Source organism: Urocitellus parryii, chromosome 7, assembly GCF_045843805.1.
Source record: "Urocitellus parryii isolate mUroPar1 chromosome 7, mUroPar1.hap1, whole genome shotgun sequence".
In the NCBI taxonomy this organism is placed as follows: domain Eukaryota; kingdom Metazoa; phylum Chordata; class Mammalia; order Rodentia; family Sciuridae; genus Urocitellus; species Urocitellus parryii.
In genome coordinates, this window is record NC_135537.1 from 126,749,755 (window position 1) to 126,767,257 (window position 17,503).

At 40.8% G+C, this 17,503-nt stretch overlaps 1 pseudogene; it reads left to right on the forward strand.

Annotated features, from left to right (window-relative positions):
- The first annotated feature begins 323 nt into the window (after nt 1-323).
- On the forward strand, nt 324-6,440 carry LOC113184062 (aftiphilin-like; annotated as a pseudogene).
- Nucleotides 6,441-17,503: the final 11,063 nt, after the last annotated feature.

Genomic DNA, 17,503 nt, shown 5'->3' on the forward strand with positions numbered 1-17,503 from the left:
ATCTCCATAATGGATGTGGGATCTCGATTAGCATAAAAAAGTCAGTGTCAAGATGTGGCTTCCAAGAACTATGTGGAATTTCATACCCTCAGAGAGTGATGCTTTTGATTGGGGAGTCCTTGTGTTAGGTATGTTGATTAGCCACGAACCGGTGGGTAGAGGGAAAAGAACAATGAAGATCAGCACCATTAAATCTAAGCACCAGAGTTCCAAGGCAGAGCCCACCTGCCCAACCCATGCTAGTGGCGGGGAATTCTGGGGGAGAGCCGCCCCATGCCTGTGTGGACAGCCACCCTGCGCTGGGCCTCCTTATTCACCAAAGCATGGCGGCTCCACAGCCCTACATCAGGATACATATGGGATTTGAGGCTGCCACCACCATGAAAATGGGATATCACAGCTTCTATCAAGAGACAACAATAAGGATCCTGGTAAGACATCGCCAAGGTCCCTGTGGCCTGGCTGCCCCAGAGGTTTCTCTACTAGGGGTGCTAACAACTATCCTGTTGCTGAGGTAACAGGGAGTCTTGCATGGGGTTGCCTATCTCTTGTTTCTCCTACTAACTGCTAACTTCTTATGCTCACCCCACCCTCTCACTAGTCATATAATCTAATACCTCCATATTCTCACATCCTACCCTTAAAGATATCAGCCAACCCCCCAGACTCCCCTTCCACCATCAGAAACTGCAAACCTATTGCCTATATGATTTAGGATAACTGAACTCATCATTTCTGTTTAAAATGACAAAACTGTAAGTGTAAAAATAGAAGCTAACTGATATATGGCTGCACTTTGGGTTCATTAAGTGCTGCAATATTGATCTCACCCTTAAAAGTGAGGTATTGATAACCTGTAGGGACACTATAAGACAATAGGGCAGAAGCTATAGAACCTTAGATCTACACTCAAGAGAGGAAGACACATAGACATCATGAAAAAACAAGGGAGAAGTGTCACAAACAAACCAAGACACTACAACAATAGAATCCATAGATAGTGCAGTCGATAAAATGTCAGAGAAGGAGTTCAGAATATACATGACTTCAATGATTTGAGAATTAAAGAATGACCTAAGTGAGCAGATACAGGCAAAAACCAATCACTCCAACAAAGAGATAACAGAACAAATACAGGTGACCATCTATCACACTAACAAAGAGATAAGGGAGCAAATATAGGTTGCAAGAGATTACTTCAAGAAAGAGATAGAGATACTGAAAAAAAACAATAGAAATCCTCAAAATGAAAGAAACAATAAGCCAATTAAAAAAACTCAATAGACAGCATCACCAACAGACTAGACAACTTGGAAGACAGGACCTCAGACAATGAAGACAATATACAATCTTGAAAATAAAGTTGACCTCTCAGTGAAGATAGTAAGAAACCATGAATAAAACATCCAAGAATTGGGGGATACCATCAAAAGACCAAATTTAAGATTTATTGGGATAGAGGAAGGTTCAGAGATTCAAACCAAAGGAATGCACAATCTCTTCAATGAAATAATACCAGAAAATTTCCTAAGCCTGAGGAATGAATTGGAAAATCAAATACAAGAGGCCTATAGGACACCAAATGTACAAAATTACAACAGATCTACACCAAGAAATAGTATAATGAAAATGCCTACCATACAGACTAAGGATAGAAATTTAAAGGCCGCAAGAGAGAAAAATCAGATTACGTATAAGGGAAAACCAATTCAAATCTCAGCAGATTTTTTTTAACCCAGACCCTCAAAGCCAGAAGATCTTGGAACAACATATATCAAGCTCTAAAAGATAGTGGATGCCATCCAAGAATCTTATATCCAGCAAAATTAAGCTTCAAATTTGATGATAAAATAAAAACCTTCCATGATAAACAGAAGCTAAAAGAATTTACAGCAAGAAAGCCTGCACTATAAAACATTCTTGGCAAAATATTCTACGAGGAGGAAATGAAAAACAACAATGAAAATCTAATCACTAAGAAAAATCCAGGAGTAATAAAACTGAAAAATCAAGGAATCTTAACCAACAGGCAAGCACTTGGGAAGGAGATGTTTAATGCCCCACTTTCCCCATGCTGTAGAGAATTACAATCCCTTGGCAGAATTGTTACTTAAAATCTTGGGGACCCTAACAGAAACAGATGGGCAATGGAGAAGGGGTCTGGTATGTCAAGAACCCCTACCCACCAGCTAAGTTAATTATAATCTCTCAAGGGGCACTACAGTTTCCAGAAAATGTCATAATTAACTATTGCAACCAAGTTACTGGAACCTTCCCTTATTACTGAAACTATGTCACAACCGTCCAAAGACCTTGTCAACCAGAATGTGAAGACCCTGACAAAGAAAACTTGCTGAGGGCTATTCAAAAGGAAAATAAACCAATTAAAGGGGGCAGGGAAATTGAGGTAAGAACAAGGGATTCGGTTTCCTTAAACACTTCAGCCCTGTGAGCACCAAACCATCCTCTCTTTGAGGTCATCTGTGCAGCCCCGACACTGTGCAATCCTCTCCATCCTGTTAATTCTCCTTACTACTGTTTCAAACCCTTTGCTCTTTCCCTTTGATGGTCATATAGATTGACAGTTTGCTTTCTCATTAGGTATGTAGAGAGAATTGGTGACCATTGTCTACCATTGTTGGATATAAACATTTAAAAAACAAAGAAGGAAGGGTGGGGTTTCCTGCAGAAAAAGGTAGAGGCAGCACTGAAATTCTTGGGTGGGTAGCTGTGGCGATGCCCACACAGGCTGGGAACAGCCTGCCTTCTGCTCTCACCAGTTCCAAACAGCCTGTCTTTCCTGGGGGAGCCAGTTGCTCCTCCAGCCCAACCTGAGCCATGCCCATCCCACCTACCATGGAAAAAGCTGGGCACAAATTAATTCTTTAAAAGCAACCGAACAACAAAGCCACATATCATTCATACCTACTTTTTATACCCCCACCACCCATAGACAATGGAGCAGAGGATGATGAAGAGGATGAATTTGGAGAATATTGTGGATTTTCAGAAGTGAACCCTTCTAGCATAGGATTTGTTGATTTTGATATCACTGATTATACTGGTCCCAGGGATGAGTTGGTGCTCTCCAACTATTTTATACCAATTCATGATTTTTCAGAAAACATAGATAGCCTTATAAGCATTAAGTCCATTAAAAATGGTCCTGATGAGACAGTACCATTGAGACTGTCGATGAGACTGCTGAACTCCTGTGAAAAGGCAGTCTGATGTTTTACTTTCTACCAGGAAAGAAATTATTTCATCTAAAACCTTAGACACTCCCATTGATGGCATGGAAAGTCCAGGAAATTTAAATGAAGTAAGTAGAGCAGAGACAGAATGTTGAGAAACACTCAGAAGTTTCTCTCCTGGAGGAGATAAGTCTATCCATCATCAGATCATGCTTTTAGGCAAAAGCCTCCTCCTCTGGAGATTCTAACTGGGTTTGCAGGGTTGGAAACTAAATCCTCAGGGAAGAGATGATCTGAACAATGTAGCTAATTCAAAGAAACAAAAGCCTCTTAGCACCCACAGCCCTGAGTGTATTTTAGACTTTGCACCTAGTCCTGGGAGGAATTTGCAGATTTTACCACATTTTCCAAAAGGAAAGGATACAACTAGAAGAAATGAGATGTGAAGTTTTAAATGATAGTGATGCACTAACCATTCGGGAAAGCAACAAAATGACCCGAACCAATAAACTGAATTCTGTAAAGAAGTGTCTTTGAGTAGAAGCTTTGATGATAAAGGAGGCACTGATGGAGAGGATCAGGTTTGTTTCTGAAATAAGCTTAGAGACTCACAGAGGTTTCAGTGTTGAAAAACAAGGACTTCCTTTGAACACTGCTACAGGATGAATTTTTAAATTCAAGTATTCAATCAAATGCTTGGAGTTTCGTAGGCTCAGCTAATTACTCAGAAGCCTTTAGGAAAGAGGGAGGTAAAACTGAGGGAAATCTTGATTTATTTACTTCAAAATGTGCTGACCTGTGCATAGATTCTTTTAAAATTTGTGAATGATGAAGAAGTTGGTTCTTCCAAAGAAGAAAGGAGAAAGTTTAGTAATTCCCAAAGCCCAAACATTGATCCTATAGAAGAAAATGAGTGTAAAGAAATGACGATCATAGCCATGACATTGTCACTTGCATCAATACTAATGAGGATGACTTTGGTGATACCACTCTATCTCTGGTAACTGGTACTCAAGATTCAATGAAGGCCTGGTGCAGTGGCACATGCCTATAATCCCAGCAGCTTAGGAGGCTGAGGCAGGAGGATCTCAAGTTCAAAGCCAGCCTCAGCAAAAGCTAAGCACTAAACAACTCAGTGAGACCCTGTCTCTAAATAAAATACAAAATTGGGCTGGGGATGTGGCTCAGTAGCTGAGCGGCCCTGAGTTCAATTCCCAGTTAAACCCTGTCACTTTCCAAGAATCCTCAGAGCACTTTCCACACTTTAGAGAACCAATTGATGAGTTTGGAAATTCTGCTTTTTGCCAAGTTGAAATGAATCAAACCTAAAACAGACTTCCCATGGTTTCTCAGACGAATGTCAGTTGGCAAGAAAGTCTAGTGGAACAGCTGTGCTTCTCAATACTCGGATGACTTTGCCGACTTCAGTTCAGCTGGTCCTAGCAAAGTTGCAGCTTGGAATGCTTTGGGGATGAACAAAAAGCATAGTTGTTCTTGGGCTGCTTTTAGAGACCAACAGCCACTGAAGTGCATCATTGAAAGAATTCTGACAGTCCCATTGGACAGATGAAAATATTGATACTCTGGAAACTCTCTGGATGAACAGCATCCCTCTAGCAACTTCCAAAAGAGCAGTTAGTTGCTAGTGGTCATTTCCAGGAGTCAGCCACTTCCATTCAGACAGCTTTTACTGAAACCACCTGGAGCTAAGTTTTAAGGCACCTTTTTCTTCCATATTTGTCTGTAATGCTGAAAAGGAAGTTACTTCCCTGAAGCACTTGCTGGAAGCAAGCACCTTGCCAATAAAAACATGGCTGGTGGGACTGCAAACTGGTGCAGCCAATCTGGAAAGCAGTATGGAGATTCCTTGGAAATCTGGGAATGGAACCACCATTGACCCAGCTATCCATCTCCTCGGACCATACCCAAAGGACTTAAAAACAGCATACTATAAGGTCACAGCCACATCAATGTTTATAGCAGCACAATTCACAATAGCTAAACTGTGGAGCCAACCTAGATGCCCTTCAGTAGATGAATGGATAAAAAATGTGGCATATATACACAATGGAATTTTACTCAGCAATAAAAGAAAATAAAATCTTGGCATTTGCAGGCAAATGGATGGTGTTATAGAAGATAATGCTAAGTGAAGTTGGCCAATCTCAAAACACCAAATCCCAAATGTTTTCTCTGATATAAGGAGGCTGATTCATAGTGGGGTAGGGAGGGGGAGCATGGGAGGAATAGATGAACTCTAGATAGGGCAAAGGGGTGGGAGGGAAGAGGAGGGGGCAGGGAATTAGCAAGGATGGTGGAATGTGATGGACACCATTATCAAAAGTACATGTATGAAGACATGAATTGGGTGTCAACATACTATATATACAAAGATATAAAAAATTGTAATAAGAATTGTAATGCAAAAAAAGACAAAGTACATGTATAAAGACATGAATTGGGGTGAACATACTTTATATACAAAGATACGAAAAATTGTGCTTTATGTGTGTAATAAGAATTATAAGGCATTCCGCTGTCATGTATCTTAAAAAATAAAATCAATTAAATGAAGAAATTAAAAAAAAAAACAAGAGGAGTCTTAGCTGGAAGTGAGAGCTATTAGCTATGTAGACCAAACTACTAGATATCCATGATGCATGTGACTTGAGATATCAGTGGGGCAGTTCCCATAGCAACAAGAAGCTTTTGTGTTCCTTGGGAAGAGACACCCAGAACATTGTCTTTATGGGCAATCAGAAGCAGCCTGTTAAACTGCCAATGAATGCAATAGGATTGGGTATATAAGAGCCCACCAAGAATCTATTGAATCCCCTCTCTGCAGTAGAAAAAATAATAATAATGGTTTCCATTGGTCAGAACCACCATGACACCATAGATGAACACACACCCCCTCTGATCAATTCCAGGGTCTCTACCCCACCCAATGGACTGGTGTAGCAGAGGCCTTTAGGTGGTATAAATCCAGAGTTACATGAGTTAATGACTTTTAAGTTGGAAATCTCTACCTTGAGCTTCAAAGTGCCTGATGGATTTGAGAGACTTATGTCCACAGTAGAGAAGATAAGCACATGTACCAGGAAACAAAAAAGAGAAGCACACTTGATTGAAGAAGCTATCGGGGTGGTCACCAGCCTTCCTGATAGGACTGTCATGCATGCCCAGGTATTGATGTTCCCAATCACAGGAATATCGTCCTCAAGCTCCCAAGAACAAGATAACTAATGTAAAATGGACAACTTCTATTGCTTTTCCTCTCCTCTATCCCTTCTGTAACATCAAAAGCATACCTGCTGTAATTAATTAAACAAAACCCAAGCTCAGATGATTTGTTGGTAAGCTGCACTACAAAGGTATACGAAACCAGGCATATTTATTTACACACCAAAGTTCTACATTTATATGAGAAAAAAATGTAAATAATCAGGAGCAAACATTTGTGTTGCTGGGGTGCATTCATTTATGTCTTTGTGAAATACACTGGTAGTACCCTTACAACATGTTTAAAATTAAAAAAAAAAAAAAAGAAAAAAGAAAATTAAGAACTCAAAGCTGGGCATGGTAGTGCATGCCTGTAATCTCAGCAGCTCAGGAGGCTGAAGCAGGAAGATCGTGAGTTCAAAGCCAGCTTCAGCAATTTAGGGAGGTGCTAAGCAACTCAATGAAACCCTGTCTCTAAATAAAATACAAAATAGCGCTGGGGGTGTGGCTCAGTGGTCAAGTGCTCCTGAGTTCAACCCCTAGTACCCAAAACAAAACCAAAACCAACCTCCCCTCCCAAAAAAAAACCCTCAAACTTCCATCATCTATGAAATTCCCTCCAGTTTTTTCATATAGAATCACCTTTGCTATCATAAATAAGCTCCAAATTTCCTGTTTAATTTTTTTAAAATTTCATTTGTGGTGTTTTTTTTTCTTTCAGATCTGGTTTTGTTAACAATTTTAGGCTCCTTTTGAATCTTAATAATCTAGCATATTGCTTTTAGACCTTTTCCAAATTACTTCATCAATTGCTCTTTTGTTCTAGGGCATATAGATTATTGTTAGAACTTCATTAGAGGGGTTTAACAAGATTGTGTCTGTTTTAAATCAGTTTGATTTGGAGAAGGACCAAATTATATGAATGCATTACAATAAAATTCCCTTGCTACTGATTTTTTTCTATTGTATCACTAGTTTGAGGATTTTGCACAGTGTGAAATGATATAATCATAGATTATTCTGGCTTAGGCTGTATACACTGTAAAAACTAGGGTTTAAATGTTTTCGGAAATTCTTATGAAAAAAAAAAAAGAGACACATGCAGAAGAAACTCTAACTAGATTAGTATGCATGCCCAAAGTCTTGAGATTTTATTATTCAATTTCCTTTTAGCTTACACAAAAATAAGATAATTTTATTTTTTATGAGGGATTGAACCCAGGGATCCTAAACCACAGAGCCACATCCCCAGCTCTTTATTTTTATTTATTTATTTATTTTGAGCCAGAGTCTTCCTAAGTTGCTTTAGGCCCTCCCTAAGTTGATGAGGCTGGCTTTGAACTTGCAATCCTCCTGCCTCAGCCTCCCAAGCCACTGGGAAAAATAAAATAATTTAAGGTGAAAACAATTTAAAAAATTTTTAGAAAATATTTTTTAGATAGCATGACTGTACATGTATGAAATTCAAATATTTGAATTTAAAACTATAATTAATAAGATAATTGGATAAAGTAATTGGAAAACTGGATCCAAGATGCATATATTTAAAATAATATCTTTTATATAGCTATCAATAAATACTTAAAATGATATATTTTAGAAGTTCCATTCACTGTGAAATATTATATTATTCCTGTAATTTTAAGAAGAAAAGCATAGAAGCTACATCTTAAAATTTATAAAATTTACTGAAAAAAAATCAAGATTCAAACATATGGAAATGATGATAATAATAATGGCTAGCATTAACACAGTAGCTACAGAGCAGATATTACAGTTAATGCTTTACTGACCAGTTTTTGGATAGGGATTCTAAATGTCACCAAACGTCCATTTTCACTAAATTAATGTCTAAATTGACTGCCATTTTACTAGATTCTCTACAGGCATTTTTTAATTGCATGTACTACTTTAAATTTTCATTTGGCAGAATAAATGCATTTGGCAGAAAACGGCTAATAAAGCAAGCAGGAGAAAGCTATGAGGAAAGCTGTCTTATCAGGCATCAGAGCATTATAAAGTCAATGTAATCGAATCACTATAGTGTTTTATAGAAATAGTCAAGCAGCTGAGAGAAACAGACATGAGAACCTAAATTAGGTCCTAGAATATATGCAGTTTTGATGTGACAAATGCAGTGTTTTAATTCACTGGGAAAAGAATGATTAATATTTAATAAATATGCTTTATGGAGTTTGGGCATAAGGAAAATGGATTAGTAGGAGATACCTGGACAAGTATGTCCAAAAAAGGCACATTTTGCAGTAGTGTGTGTTGAGGGAAGGGTAGAAATGTCAGAAAGGGGACTGTCACAAAGAGGAGTACAAAGGGATCACAGAAGCCCTGCCTTCTTCCATGAGAAGAGGAGGCAGGCTGAGGGGGAATGGCAGAATCATCCTTCCAACTGCAGCATGCACAGTCTTTCTTCTTTTAAGCTAGGGGCTGAACAAGCAAGCCCAGAGTCAGGGATATGACTATCCCCACAGGAAGGTGAGAAGTCCCACTGTCCACCCACATGGAGCCACCACCACTCTGGAACCTGAGAGCAACAATGTATCTGTGACCCGCAGAAATATCTGAATGAGGTCAAAAGATACTTTATTCCAAAGCTCAGCATACAAAATATCCATATTCTAGTCTACTTGAGTGATTTGCAAGTTATAATAAGATACACTGATAAAAGAAGGTATCATATGTGCACATTATATCTATGCTCTGCTTCCACTTCCAAAGACCTTACATATTTGAAGTGATGAGTGTCTTTTGAATGTTAATGATTGCACTAGTGGCTGGGGACCCCTAGATTGGTTCAAGCTGGGGGCATCACCAGAAAGACCAAGGCATGATTAGAAGGTTGGATATTTTAGCTCCACCTTCAGCCTCCATAAAATCCCAAAAGGGTTCAGAGAGCTTTGGGATAGCTGAACATGGAGGTGCATGAAGGGTGGGGCACCCAAAAAGGACATGGAAGCTCTGTACCCCTTCTCCCATGACTTGCCATATACATCCATTCATCGTATCCTTTGTAATATCCTTTATAATAAATGAGCAAATAGGTTTTCCTGAATTCTATGAGCTTATTTAGCAAATCGATCAAGCATGATGAGGGTATCATGGAAACCCCTGATTTATATACCCCCAGTTGGTCAGAAGTTAAATGACAACCTGCTAGTTTTGATTAGCTCCCGAAGGGAGGGGGCAGTCTTGTGGCAGTGAACTCTCATCCATGGGATCAGATGCTAGATCCAGGTACATAGTATCAGGATTCAAATGAATTAGAGGCTACTCAGGTGCTGTCCACTGGAGAATCGCTTCATGTCTGGGGAAATAAACCTCCATACACCAGGTATCAGAAGCTTGTGTTGCCAGAGAGGACAAGAGTAGAAACAACATTTTCTCCCCCAATCTCTAATAATTCTCCATCGCAAGTGACCTCAAGACTGTACAAGGAGCCCGAGGAACCAAATAAGGGTGCCTGAATTTTAACCACAGTAAATTAAAAACAAATCAAGTGCTGAAAGTAAAAATCACTTTCTCTTCTAGAAAAAAAAAATCACTTCTAGAAAAAAAATTCTCCCAAAATTATAATGCAAAATTCTCCCTTAATTTTTCATCATGCTTGAACCAGGCAAATGATCTCACTCAAACTTCTTGGTCACACCTTGGGGGAGCTTAATGTTTTTTTGGTACTTCTAAAATGAAATTAATCCAATCCTAAATCAGTAGGAAGGGTCCTCAAAAGACTAAGAATGGAACCACTGTGTCAAACCACTCCTCAGTATTTATCCTAAAGAATCAAAGCTAGCATGCTGTTGTGAACCATGCATACCCATGTTTATAGCAGCACAATTCACAATAGCCAAACTATGGAACCAGCCTAGGTGTCCATCAGTGGATGAATGAAGAAAGAAAATACAGTATATATATACACAATGGAGTTTTATTCAGTCATAAAGAAAAATGAAACGATGTCATTTGCGGGAAAATGGATGGAACTTGAGAACATTATTATGCTTAGTGAAATCAGCCAAACTCAGAAGGTCATGGGTCCTGTGGTTTCTCTCATATGAAAGCTGGAGAGGAAAAAAAAAAAAAAGAAAAGAAAAGGTGGCGGGGTTGGGGAGGATCTCATGAAAAAAAGAAGGGAGATCAGTTAGAAGAAAGGGATGGGGGAAGGCAGAGGAAAGGGAACAAGGAAATATGGGGGAGTGAGAGTGGCCCAATTATATTGTCACATTGTACGTATTTGCAAATATGTAACAACCAATCCCACTATTAGGTATGACTATAACGCATTAATAAAAAAAAAAAAGCAGACATAAAAAGAAATTAATCCAATCCTAAACTTCCACATGTATCACTTTGCAAATGCACAGAAAGGTCAGTCCTAAGAGATGTGTTCCTTTTGGTCACTGAACACCTCCCCGTCACACACACATCAGATTCTGATGAAGCTGTCCATCAAGTAGCTTTGCCTTCTCCACCGCAGGGTTAGGAACATCACCAAGACTGGACACGAGACCCAGGCAAGAACAATCTAAGCCCTTTGGAGGGATGTATATAGATGCCAGCATTTATTATTATTTTTCTTCAGAGAGCAAGGGTTTTAATGGCGACATAAGCTTTTGCAGTAATGGGGGTTGAAAACCCAACAGGAGGACAATATTCTGTCACCACATGGGACAAAACCTAATTAAAAATAAATGCAGGGAGAAACAAATCTGAGTGGTGGGGAGTGACAGTCACCAACAAAGAGAATTCTGAAGGCAGTAGAGAAACCTCTGTAGGCCTCCAACCAGCAGTTTGATCTACCCTAAGACCTTGGGTCCTTTGAGTTAATCACTTTCTTTTTATTTACTAAATTGATGGAATTTCTGACTTTTTTTTTTTATCTTAAAGAGCCTCAAGTAGGTGGACCAATAAGAGATGCATTTCTTCTATGGTACAAGACCCCCACCCCCCACCCCATAGGCACACACAAAATATAGACCAGGTAACACTTTCTGCAGAAATAGATTTCCCTAAGCAAAATCAGTCGCCTCATGTTACTCTCCTGAAGCCACAAAAGAGCCGGGTATAGACTGAGCAGGAAGGAAAGAAGAAAGCAGAGTTTCAGCTTTGCTGGGGGTCGGCCTGTGGACTTCCCTCTGACTGGTAGAAGTCTCCCAAGAAGAAATGAAATTGCATTGCCCTGGGCTTTTTCTAAAACTTCCAGAAAGCTCCAAACTTTCTTTTGATTATGTGCAACTTTTGAAGCTGCCCAAACCTGTGTCTTTAAAGACAAGTGACATCTACAGCTTCTTCCTCCCCTCTGTGCCTTCCCTAAAACTGCTAATCCTTTCTGCCTTAGTTAATTCACTTGTCCCCTTATCTTTTTTTTTTTTTTTTTTTTGGACTTCCTGAGCTTGCCTTCAAACCACGAGGGTCCACCAGCTCTAATGCAGAGAACCAGTCAAGAATCAAGTCACTCCCAGGAACAACTTTTATTCCTAAAATTTAGAATTTGAAGTGCACCCCATCCCCCACCGCCCTTCCCCTCTAGTCAGAATCCTGCGACGAGAAATAAAACCACCACCTTTCACTCCATGAAAAATCTCTCTATCCTGAGCCAAAACTCTAAGCCGGCTATTTGGGAATGAGGTCCAGGACATGCTTCATTCAGCCCCAATTAAGTCTTTCTGTTGCAAAGTCTCTTAATCAGTGCTATCTGTCATGGCCCAAGCTTGGCCAGAACTGGGTCCAGAGTCTTATTCCTTCCAAGTAGTTCTTTGTACCCAAGTATTCAGATTTTTGTGCATTTCCCCATGTGGTTCCAGATCATGGAAGAGTTTTGTTATTATTACACCCTGAGCCCATAAACACTGGAGGTGCTAGGAGCAACCTCAGAATCACAATCCAAGTGCTTATTACTTAGTCGATGGCATGTACCTACTATGCCATAGTACAGCTTTCTGGCAAAACCGAATAGCAAAAGGGACATTGGCTTAGTGCTTCCTTCCTCTTCAAATTATATCTGATCACATTTTCAGGGCAGGCCCCAAACTACCAACCTAATTGCAGGTGCAGAGCAAGCAGATGAGAGACGTTTGATCAGTCCTCCTGGCCCTGTCTGCTTGCCACCTACATAATGGAAGAGTTGGCTCATAGCTGTTAGCTTGCAGTTCCTAATGATTCTGCCCTGGTAATAATATGGGTCTCATATTTTTCACTCATTTATCAATAATTTACTGAGTACCTACTATATGTCAGTCATTGTTTTAGGCACTGGGGATATAGGAGCTCATATAAGTTCACAACAAATTACTGAGTTTACATGATTATGAAAGAAAATGAAAAATACCTAGAAAACAATGGGGGATTTCAAAGCAATTAACAAGATACTTCCTGGGTGAGTGAATGGCAAAAGCTCTGGAGTGATTTGGGTAGTTTGTGAAGGCTTTTCATAGAAGATATTCAAGCTAGATCTGATGAACAAGAAGATGCCAGTTGTACAAGCAGCCAGGGAAGCATAATAGAGCAGACACATTGTGTGCAAAGGTCCTGAGGCAAAGAAGGCTTTAGCATAATATCAGAGTAGCCAAAGGGGCTGGAGCATAGATAATCAGAAGGAGGGCCCTGTGAGTGGGGTGGGAGAGGGTAATAAAGACAGATGGTGTGAGTCGAGTGCAGTGGCACACGCCTGTAATCCCAGCGGCTGGGGAGGCTGAGAGAGGAAGATTGTGAGTTCAAAGCCAGCCTCAGCAAGAGCAAAGCACTAAGCAACTCAGTGAGACCCTGTCTGTAAAGAAAATACTAAATAAATAAATAAACAAACAACAACAAAAAAAAAACCAACATAGCACTGGGGATGTGACTCAGTGATTGAGTGCCCCTGAGTTCAATTCCCGATACACACACACACACACAAAGACAGATGGTGTGAACGGATAAGTCATTATAAATATGATCTGATCGGGATGCTACTGGAGGATATTAAGCAAGACACAGAAAGGTGGGAGAATTTTCTCTTTGGGGAGAATCACTGTGGCTTCTATGTGGCCATTCGATTGTAGGGAGATGAGAAAGTTCATAGCTCAGAAAGTTAATACAAATATGCATTTGGTTCTGGTCTCTGAGCAATTAAATCTGCAAGTTCTCTTTTGTGGCTGGTTGTCAAAAGGGAAAGAGAGGGCAGAAGCAAGCTCCCTGCTAATCTACAGGTGTAAAGACAAAGCTCTTACCCTAAGACACAATAAAAAGACAGTAGGTGCTTTATGCTGCTCATTCACTTTTGTCTTCACAAAAACCTGATCACAAAAGCTATCTAGCTTCTTATTTACAGATAGGAAAATTGAGGTTTGAAGAGCTTAATTGCCAAATGTAACCCAGCTACTCAGCTATGTAGATTTTTAACAGCCTTATTGACCTATAATTGATTTTTAAAAAACTGCACAGTGGAGGGGGTGTGCTGAACATTAGACCCAGAGCCTCCCATGAGCTGGGCAAGTGCCCTACTACTGAGCTACCTCCCCAGCTCTCCCTATTTTTCATTTTGAGACTGGGTCTTGCTAAGTAGCCGAGGCTGGCCTTGAACATGTAATTCTCCTGCCTCCATCTGCAGAGGATATCGCTGGGATTACAGGCACATGCCACTGTGCCTGGCTGGAACTGCCTGTGTTTAACGTGAACAATGTGGCACATGGACACACACAGACTTATGATATCATCATTATAGTTAAGGTAATAGACGGTAATAGACGCAACCAATTCCTTCCTTGTGTCCTTTTGGTATTATATTTTGGTGAGGGTTGGGGGTTGTGTGTTTTGTTGTCTGTCTTCTTAATGAATTTTGAAGGGTGCAGTACTACTGTATTGCCAACTATAGGCACCGTGTCATATAGCAGTTCTCTAGAACTTACTCATCCTGCCTAACTGAAGCTCAATGCCATTGAGTGATTCCTCATTCCTCCCAACTGGATTATTTCACTTCATAAGATGTCCCCAAGTTTTGTGTTAGGTGGCTTTCCATCACTGTGATCAAATAACTTAGAGAGTCAATTTATAGACAGAAAAGGTTTGTTTGGGGTCATAGTTTTGGAGGTTTCTGTCCATGATTTGTTGATCCTGTTGCTTTGGGCTTATGGTGAAGCAGTGCATCATGGTGTGTGGGTGTGTGTGGGTGCGCGCATGCGCGAGTGCGCAAGCACGAATGCACACACAAAACCAGTCACATCACAAGTCAGGGAATAAAGAGAAAGAGGAAATGACTGGGGCCCAAAGATTCCCTTCAAGAATATACCCCCAATGACTTAGGACCTACTTTATGAACATCCACAGCACCTCCCAATAGCACAGCCCTGGGGACCAAACCTTTAAAAACATGGTCTTTAGAGGCCATTCAGCAACAAAACCGTAGCAAGTTTCATCCATGTTGTAACATGTGACAGAATCTACTTTTCAACCCTACATAATATTCCATTGTATGTAGACACACTCCATTTTCAGCAATGAACACAGTTTCCAGACAGAAATTCCACAAAGAAACATCTGAGGTAAATCAGTAAATGGTGATGCCTCACTTTAACAGAATCAAGAACAGAATAACCCTGGACCTGGGCCTCTCCTTTAAGTTAATGACCCCACACCCAGGTGTGGACATGGCTTCCCAGCCATTTTACAACTGTTATAGTTAAAGCTCCGTCCTGGGGTTTCATACACTGACTTCCAGAACACTCACGTATAATCGAATCAAGCCTTTATTGAAGCACACGGGTGGCGGCTGACCAGAACATAAAGCTATTCCCCTGATCAGCCCTGAACAATTGCAAGGGTGCTCCTTATAAGCCTGAAAACTGAAAAGGGATGTTCGGGGGTCTAGACAATGCAAGCAAGCCAGGTTACAGAAGTGGGACAGTGCAGTCAAGCGGAGGGAAGCCTAACCAATCACAGTTAGCCCAGTCACCCCAGTTACAGAAACAGAATCCCGTTACCCTAGTTACCCTGGTCCGAGTTCTTAAAGGTTTCTATAGCAAAAGGAAAAGAACAACTTGCCCCAGTCATGACCCTTCTACTTGGCATGGTTGTTTTACAGGATGAAGTCATAAAACAAAATGGAGTCACATTTGCTCCTACTATCACACAACATGCTCTCTATGATCATTTCAAGAAACACAGAAAAATCATTTGATAAAATTCAACATTCCTTTATGATTAAAAAAAGTACTCTCCAACAAATTCAGTAAAGAAGGAACATCTCTCAATGCAACAAGGATCATATATGACAAACCCATAGCTAAAATCATACTGAACAGAGAAAAATTGAATGCTTTTTTTCTATTAACTGGAACAAGAGGAGGATTCCCACTTTCACCTCTTTTATTCAGCATGGTACAGGAAACACTAGCCAGAGCAATTAGATGAGAGAGAGAGAGAGAGAGAGAGAGAGAGAGAGAGAGAGAGAGAGAGAGAGAGACATCCAAACAGGTAAAGAGGAAGTCAAATTGTCTCTGAGGGCAGATGGCCTAACCTTATATAGCTAGAGACCCCACCCAACAACTGTTAGAACTAGTGAATGGATTAAATGAAGTTTACAAAACAAATACATAGAAGTCTTTCCATATGCTAATAGCAATCAATCCAAAAAAGGAGTCAGGAGTGCAGATGGGATTAGGGCAGGAATAGCCACGGGAGCAGTCTTTCTGCTCCATCTCAGCCTCTTGCCATCTCTGGGCTTCCATTGAGCCACTCACACTTCCTCTTAAAACCAGCCAGCCACACAAAAAGCCTGTACAGAGATCACCAGAGCTCTCAGCAGTTCCAGTCCTCTGTTTCTTCCTGGGCACCCAGGAGATTGCGCTTCTTAGCCCCAAGGCCTTTTTGACAGTGCTAGTGACCAGTTATGGCCATCCCTGTGAATGGAAGTGGCATGTGTCATCTACATGATAAAGGACTGAAAAGCCACTGCAGTCTGTCTTCCCAGAACATGGGCAGCCTCAAGCCACTGAGGGCCATTACTGTGTTGCCAGAAGATGCTGCTTCCATGGGCTTGGATCCCTGAGAGACTCTGTGGAGCAGAACCCCTCTCAGTTCACATTGGGCCTTCGCTCAAGTGAGAAATAAACCCTGCTCCATGAAGCCAGTGAGGCTGCATGATGAAACCATGACTCCAGTTCCCTAATACACCAGCTGGGTGAGACGCACCAGGGGATGGAGTAGATAACGTGATAAGATATGTATGAATCAGCTTGAGTTTCGCTTCTGAAATAATTCATGCTAATTTCCCTTTCTTCTTTTTTCTTATTTCATCCTGGGCTTTTTGATTCACACTTACCCTCCCATCTTTCTCTACTTTTTTTTTTATTCATTGACTTCTAACTATCATGTACTTCCGTGAGTGACACTTTTTATATCCAGACACCTGCATGTGCACCCATGACAATGACGTGGATCCTGTGGTCCTCTCCCGATTCCTGAAATGTGTACAAAGCATCTCCATGGGTAGGACCATTGCTGTCATCTAAAGATTGTGAATAAAGTCTCAAACCTTGGAACAACAAGTGCTCACTTTCAAAAGGTTTGCATAGGTTGTATACAAATATTCTGCCCTTTTATACAAGGGACTCAAGTATCATGGCTTTGGGGATTTGTCAGGAGACCTGGAACCAATCCCCCATGGATGCCAAGGACTGCTATTTCTACATCGGAGGCCCTCCCACATGTCACAGCAGACCTGGTGGGAAGCTTTGGGGACAGTAACTGTATATCTCCCCCATCAAGAAAAGCTTCTCTGGAGCTTACTAAGAGTTAGATGTGGAGCAACTAACTTCACACACCAAGAGGCCAGAGGAACACTGGAGGGGGGAACTGGGCTACTGGTCACCTTGTAGGGAGAATAGCATGACTTCTCCTCTGCCCAGCATGCTACAGCTCACCCTAAGTCCGCAAGGTACTGTTGGCAGAGGCTGAGTCTACAAACAGGAAAGACTAAGACCCCAATCAGGTTGGACATGGGCTCATGTATTCTGAAGTCTATGGATGTAGGTGTAGGCAGGTTTGCAGGAATGGAGAGGAAACAATGGCAGGGGATGGCAGTAGAGAAGGTAGCAGGG